At 43.3% G+C, this 7,133-nt stretch overlaps 1 protein-coding gene across 1 annotated transcript in view; it reads right to left on the reverse strand.

Annotated features, from left to right (window-relative positions):
- Positions 1–5,799, reverse strand: part of LOC120860199 (coiled-coil domain-containing protein 171) — a 334,015-nt gene extending 328,216 nt beyond the window's left edge. The window contains exon 1 of the mRNA XM_040235975.1: positions 5,400–5,799. The gene's annotated coding sequence lies outside the window, so the exon portion shown is untranslated. The remainder of the gene's footprint in view (positions 1–5,399) is intronic.
- Between the last annotated feature and the right edge of the window lie 1,334 nt (positions 5,800–7,133).

The following is a 7,133-nucleotide window of genomic DNA, read 5'->3' on the forward strand; positions in this document are numbered from 1 at the left end:
TCAAGCTCTTCTGATACTGAGTCTCAAAATCTTTTCATCTTACCACCATGCCCTCAAAGTTCAGACTCCAAAGAATCTGCCTTCAGAATGAAGTAAAAGAGTTTAGAAGGAAGGGACTCTTTTATACTAAAATGTCCAAGGCTCAAAAGTACATATATATAATGTTTTCTGTTTCTGTGAAAAAAATTAAATACATACACACACCACATGTACAAACTTATGTGACACAAACAGAATCTCTATTTGCCTCACAGGAAAAGAATTTACATACTTAGAGCCTTAATAATGTCTGTGTTTTTGACTTTGTTTTGATCTTGGGCAGAGAAATGTGGGAAAAGGTAGTTAACCAAACTTTAATATAATTGTTTCAATAAAGCTAAACTGATGAGAACCACGATTTTTCAATGCACTGTTTTGGTATCTAACATCTTCAAACCTGAATGGTCGTCTAGAGAGAAAGGGTCTTCCCTAGCTCAGATGCAAGTTTCATTGATTTCCAGATCACTGATACAGACAGCATAACAGGCAGATGGTTTCCCTTGATCTCTGTCCCATGGTGTTTCTCTCTAGTGTAATACCCTCCCCTTTACTGGGCAGAACCTGAGACTTGCTTCTAACCAAGAGAACATGGCGAAGGTGACAGGCTGCACTCCCATGACTATGTTATATACGACTCCGTCCTAGCTGATGAAATGACATAACCTCCAGTACACTGTCACACTGTGAACTGCCGATGCAGAGGGCCAGTTGGCAGGGAACTGCAGGCACCCTCCCCAAAGGCAGTAAAAAGCCAGATCCCTCGATCATACAGGAAACACATTCTGGGCAATTTCCTGGAGATCCAGTGGTCAGGACCCTGCGCTCTCACTGTAGGGAGCACAGGTTTGACCCCTGGTCAGGGAACCAAGATTCTGCAAGCCGAGTCTGCAACCACATGTCATAGACAAAAAAAAAAAAAGACATTCTGCCAACAACTTGAATGAACAAGATAGCAAATTCTTTCAAGTCAAGGTTCCACATAAGAACACTGCCAACAGCACCTTGATTGCAACTTAGTGAAACTCTGAACAGAGGGCCCACCTACGCAATGCCCAGATTCCAAACCTACAGAAACTGAAAAATAATAAATCAGGGCTGTTTTAAGCCCCTAAGTTTGTGGTAACTTGTTACACAATAGAAAATGAATACAGATAAGAAGCTTGAAAACGCATTTGCAGAGTTAAAAAGAAAAGAGAAAGAGTTAATATGTAAAGTACAAAATGGATTCTGACATCAACCCCGCCGATGTGTGTATGTCTCTTTGTTTTTCCATAGGTTAATTTCCTAATGAATTTACATAGCAGAGTTTGTAAAAATCCTATCTAAGGTAACAAGATAGAAAAACTAGAAAATTGTGGACAATATTTACAACAAAAAGAACAAAATACAAATGAATAAGGGCAAACCAGCCACAACCACAAAACCCACATGGAAGTGTCCATACAGAAGAAAGCAGAGGGAAATAACAAGACCCCCCTGAAAGAACCCCCAAAGGATCAACAGATAGTTAATGGAAAGCATGGCAGGAAAATCTGAGAGCAAGGGCTGACACTGACACATGAAACAGACATGTGGTAAGAGAGTCTTGAAGGTACCATTCAGCCTCACAGACTTTCATTACTGACCTGCCAAGGTGCCCTTCCTGAACAGGGGCCCACACTAATGAGAATCAGTAGACAATGGAATCCGGGGAAATAAAGACAAAGTAAAGAGATAGCTCAGACCAAACTGTAGGAGGAAACAGAGCCAGGAAATCTCAATACCAAGCACTCACAACAAAAAAAAAGACAGTTTTGTGAATTCTGAAAAGCTTTCCTTTACCATGCTCAAAATTCAGGAAGACTAACCTTTCATAAAAACCAGCAACAGAAAAGCAGAGTATTCAAATTTCATACAAATATGAGGAGAAAGAGAGTAATGAAAGAATGACAGAAAGATAAGTCCACAAATCAGATTAAAATCATAACTTACTATTTCAAAACGAGCTACAAGAGGGACTTCCCTGGTGATCCAGTAGCTAAGACTCCGTATTCCCAATGCAGAGGGCCTGGGTTGGATCCCTGATCAGGAACTAGATCCCACAAAGCACAACTAAGGTCTCACATGCCGCAACTAAGATTCTACATGCTGCTGCAACAAAGATCAAAGATCTCATGAGCCCAAACTGAGACTTGGCACAGTCAAATAAACAAAAGTAAGTATTGAAAAAGATGAGCTACAAGACATTAACAAAATGGTATAAGGCATGAAAGAACAGGAATCAGAAATAGAAAACTCAGACACAAGATCAAAGATTAGAAACATTAAAAAAAAAAAATTCTGCAGTGAAGACTAAAGTAGAGAGAACAAAAATAAATAGACATGATTAAAAAGAACTCTTAAAGGACATACAAAATGAAATAGAAGTAAAATTTTTAAACAAAAATTTAAGAGAAAGACCAAAATGATTCAAGAGAATGTGAAAATATATCGAAAACAAAGAATAACCAACATGGAAATAACAGAAGTTACTGAATAAGCGATAAAGCAAGGGAAACAGAACAAACACTAAAAACTGTAATTTAAGAAAACTTTCCTCAAATATGAAAAGATTCTAATCCAGAGTTCCAAAAAATAAGCTGCATATCTGAGGACATGAACCCAGCACAATCAACACCAAGACATATTCTAAGACAACTACTGGACTTTAGTAAAAAGTTGTACACAAATGTTCATAGCAGCATGGTTCATAAACAGCCAAGAAGTAAAAACCCAAATATCCATCAATTCACCAATATATAAACAAACATGAAATATTATTCAACCATAAAAAGGAATGAAGTACCAATATATGCCACAACATGGATGAGTGTTGAAAACATTATGCTAAGTGAAAGAAGCCAGACACAAAAGGACACATATTGTATAATTCCATTATCTATGAACAAATAGATACCCCAAAACCACACCCTTCCATCATCATTCCTACTGTGCACACACAAACATCCCTTCTCCAGGTATCACACTTAGATTATCTCATTTCACCCTACACCAACCCCAAGGGGAAGATACTGTTAATATCCCCATTTTATACCCTGGGAAACTGGGGCTTAATGATACTCAGTCACTTGTCCAAAGTCACATCTCTAGTAAGTGACAAGAGTAAGGATTCAAATCCAAATTGGCTATCTCCAGAGCTTTGTTATGTACCTTTGCCATTAACCTTCAATACACTGCTCACCCCGTAGCGTCCCTTGCACGTCAGGGAACACTTCTGCTCCGTACTGCCGAGTTCTTAAACACAGATCATTCTTCCACACATCCAAACTACAAGTCAGGGTCTTAATAAAAGATGACCCAGACGTCCAGCGAATTTCTCAATCCAGAAGGGATGTTCACAGAGTTGGGCCAAAAGCAGGGTACCCATTGGACAGTGATGGATAAAGGCAAAGTTTAAATCAGTTTCTTGTGTTAATGTGTTAATATCTTTATGTTCTCTCAGTGAAGTTGGTCTATTCTCACCATTCCCACTAAAAGAGAAGAAAGAAAGTGAAAGTTGCTATGTCCAACTCTTTGCGAAACAGGACTATACAGTCCACCGAATTCTCTAAGCCAGAATACTGGAGTGGGTAGCCTTTCCCTTCTCCAGGGGATATTCCCAACCCAGGGATTGAACCCAGGTCTCCCGCATTGCAGGCTGATTCTTTACTAGCTGAGCCATAAGAGAAGCCCCAAAACAGATTAGGGGATGTTATGTACATCATTCATCAAGAAGTTTTTTAGAAATAGTTAATGGACAATTGAGGACAAGGGATCAATGGTCTGGACATACTGAGAGTAAGTACCAGCCAAAAAGACAATTCTGCTTTAGATTTCAGAGCTAAGTTTTCCTATCTCACATCTGAGTCCTTCTGTAGGTCATCCAGAATGTACTCATCTCTCTCAGTGTGTCTGCATATATCAGGGGAAAGGGGAAGGGCAGGGGGAATGAAAAGATGAAAACTATTATTGAACAATTCCTGCATGCCAGACACTACATGAAGCATATCGGAGCTCACTGAATCTTCCCAATACCCTACAGATTATTATGCACGTTTCACAGATGAGAACACTGAGGCTTGGAGAGGTTGAGTAACTTGTGTATAAAGATACCCAGTGGGAGTGTTAGAATTCAAGTTCATATTGTGGCTGACTCCTAAATCCATTATCTTTCACAACACAGTGCTGTCTTCAATACTAACCACATCTGTAGTGTGAGTGTCTATTAGCAAACATATTTCACCTTTAAAAAAGATGTTCGGTTCTTTCATCAAAACAAAATCAAGACAAATGGGTTGAGGCAATCAAAGTATTTTAGGATTAAATGAGACTTCAGAGATCCAATCTATCTTCTTATCTGACAGATAAGGTGTTTTAATGCCCAGGGAGCTTAGGTGATTTGCCTGAGGTCACACAGCTAATAAAAGTCTCCACTAGAACTGATAGAGAAAGCTCCAAACTAAAATTACTGCTTTCATCTTTCCTTGTAGGAGGTTGCACACTGCCTTTGTTTCCTCTTCATTTCATGGAAAACCAAGTTCCTTTCCTGCTCTCTGCTTGTTTTGTTACTAGACACTAACTCTTCAATAAAACAAGTGACAAAAAATGGTAGGTTCTCTCCTTCAAGATTATGAAAACAACTAAATAAAACATCAATGTGTAATGTGTTCAAAAAGATTTGGACACCAACTGAAATTGGTTCTCAAGTAAATTTAAGTGGTTATCATTGGAGATCTGCTTAAAACGGGGGGGGGGGCGGCGCCCGGGGGGCGGGGGGGGGGTGGAGTGGAACTACCTAGGATAAATATCACATGGAATAAAGAACAGTCAAAAGGAGACTCCACTTCTGCAGCACGGAGCAACTGAGCTCTCTTTTCTCTTAAGAGTCATGAAGTAGAAGCTACAGAAGACAGCCTAGCACAACTCATTCTTTCATTTATCAAACATTTATAGAGTAGCTAGTGTGTGGCTGGCATTTTTATTAAAAGGGATGCAAGTGATCTGGTTCTTGTCCTCGAAGGACTTACTAATTCTTGAGAGGAAAAGGGCCCAGCAATCCGGAGTTGTAAACTTAAGCAGCTCCCAGTCCAGGCCCTCTGAGTCCTGCCCTCTGGACTCTAGCCAGTCCTCAGCGGTCTTTGGCTAGGATGATCCAGAAGCATCTTCCTCCAGGTGGGCGGAAAGGCCCAGCCCAGGGACCTGGAGGCGAGTCCCCATTGACAGACCAGCCTCAAACTAAATCAGGGTCCCTCATAACCTTAACTGCAGCCCCCCCATAACCGTCCCTCTCAACACCTCCCAGCCCAGTCTTTCTCCTCCAAACTCCCACATCTGATGGTTACCTCAGGGGGGCTCCCGCGATCCAAACTGCACACCCACGGCCCCTGGGGCAGCTTCAAATCTCAAAGGCAGAAAGAGGCCCGGGCCGACCACTGGGTCAGAGCAAAAACTGTTGGAACCCGACGGACTCTAGGACCCAGGGAAGGGAAACGAATAGCACAGCGGGGAACGAAGGGAGACCAGCCCCCGAGAGACTGTGTTTACAACGGCCACTTCCGGAGACTAGACTTCTCTAGCAGACCTCCGCAGACTTTCGGGGGGCCCCTAGCCCCGCGCCGGCCTGCCCCTTTCCTCCCTCCTCCCGCAGCCCGCAGCTCCAGGATACGCACTCGGAGAACGCCGGGCTCGGATTGGAAGATCCGGGCCCGCGGAGCTGCCTGGCCTCGCTGGAAGGCAACCGGCGCATGCGCTGTTGCTGGGGAGCGGCGCGCTAGGCATCGCGCGCGGCCCGCTCCTGGCGCGTCCTTTCCGCGCGTGAGGACGCCGGGTCCCGCGCCTTAGAGAGTCTCGGCGTGAGGTTCCCGGGTCACAGTCCTAGAATCCCCAGAGAGCTGGCTGAAAAGGCCGGTTTCTAAGCCCTAGCTCAGACACCCGCCTACTGAATAAAAATCTTAAGAAGTCCAATCCCAGGTGTTCCATATTTAAGCTAGATCTCCTGCTGATCCTTAGTATCACTGCCCTCCTTCGGGGTGCCGGAGCCAGGGGTAAATTCTCTGGGCTTGGCTTCTGCACCAGTGGCTGGTTTCCCGCTGTTTAGACAGCTCCCAACTGCCGGACGCTTCTAGTCCCCTCCTCTCATCCCGATTGTATCCCAGCTTGTGGTTGTAAACGGGGCCGGAAAGTGCGGGTCAGTGCGCTGATGCCGTTGCAGCGCCTCTAACTATAAATATCACATAAATAGGTACCTCGCGAAAAAGTCCTCGGCACCTTAGCGTGTGCTCCAGCTCCCTTTCCTGCCCTCCTCCTCTTCCTACGCCCCCACCCAACCTCGCAACACACACACGACACACGCTTTCCTCGCTGATAATTTATACTTAAATTTCTCCTGGAAGCCGCTAACGCCTCAGGGAGATTGGAAAACCAAATCCTCTTTTGTTCCTTGTCGGTTGAAAGCCTATTCCCCAGAGAACAATGCAAACTGGCGGGATTTTGATAAAGGATTATATCTTCAGCACCACTACCTCCTCTCCCCAAAAAGGTGTTTAATACAAATCGAGGCTTTTATGCTAAAATAGTCCCGTGTCGATTGTAATCAACCTGAAACCAGGTGTAACAGGGGCCGTCTTTCCGTCTCCCTCGTCCCCAGGAGAACCAACGGTCATAAATGCAAATACAAATTGAGATTAAGCCCTCCCTGATTCGTGTAGCACTGAAACTTTAATTGGCCTGAGTTTAGTCATTTAGATTAAGAAAGGAGGCACATCTCGCTTCTTAATAGTCTAGGCAGAAAGAGGATAATTGCTTCAAAGAGTTTATGGAAAGGAAAAAATAGCCCACTGTAACATGGAGAAAGGAAATTGGAAGTTACAGCAAACTAACGATATTAGGGCCTTTTTTCTTTTTTTACAATTTTAAAATAACAGAAGTGAATATTGTACAGCAAGAAATGCCAAAGGTACCACTGTTGTTGTTCATGTCTCTCTGTGACCCCATGGATGCAACATGCCAGGATTCCCTGCCCTTAACCATCTCTTAGAGTTTGCTCAGACTCATGTCCATTGAGTTGATGATGCCAT

The sequence above is a fragment of the Oryx dammah genome, unplaced genomic scaffold, assembly GCF_014754425.2.
Source record: "Oryx dammah isolate SB20612 unplaced genomic scaffold, SCBI_Odam_1.1 HiC_scaffold_11050, whole genome shotgun sequence".
Lineage (NCBI taxonomy): Eukaryota > Metazoa > Chordata > Mammalia > Artiodactyla > Bovidae > Oryx > Oryx dammah.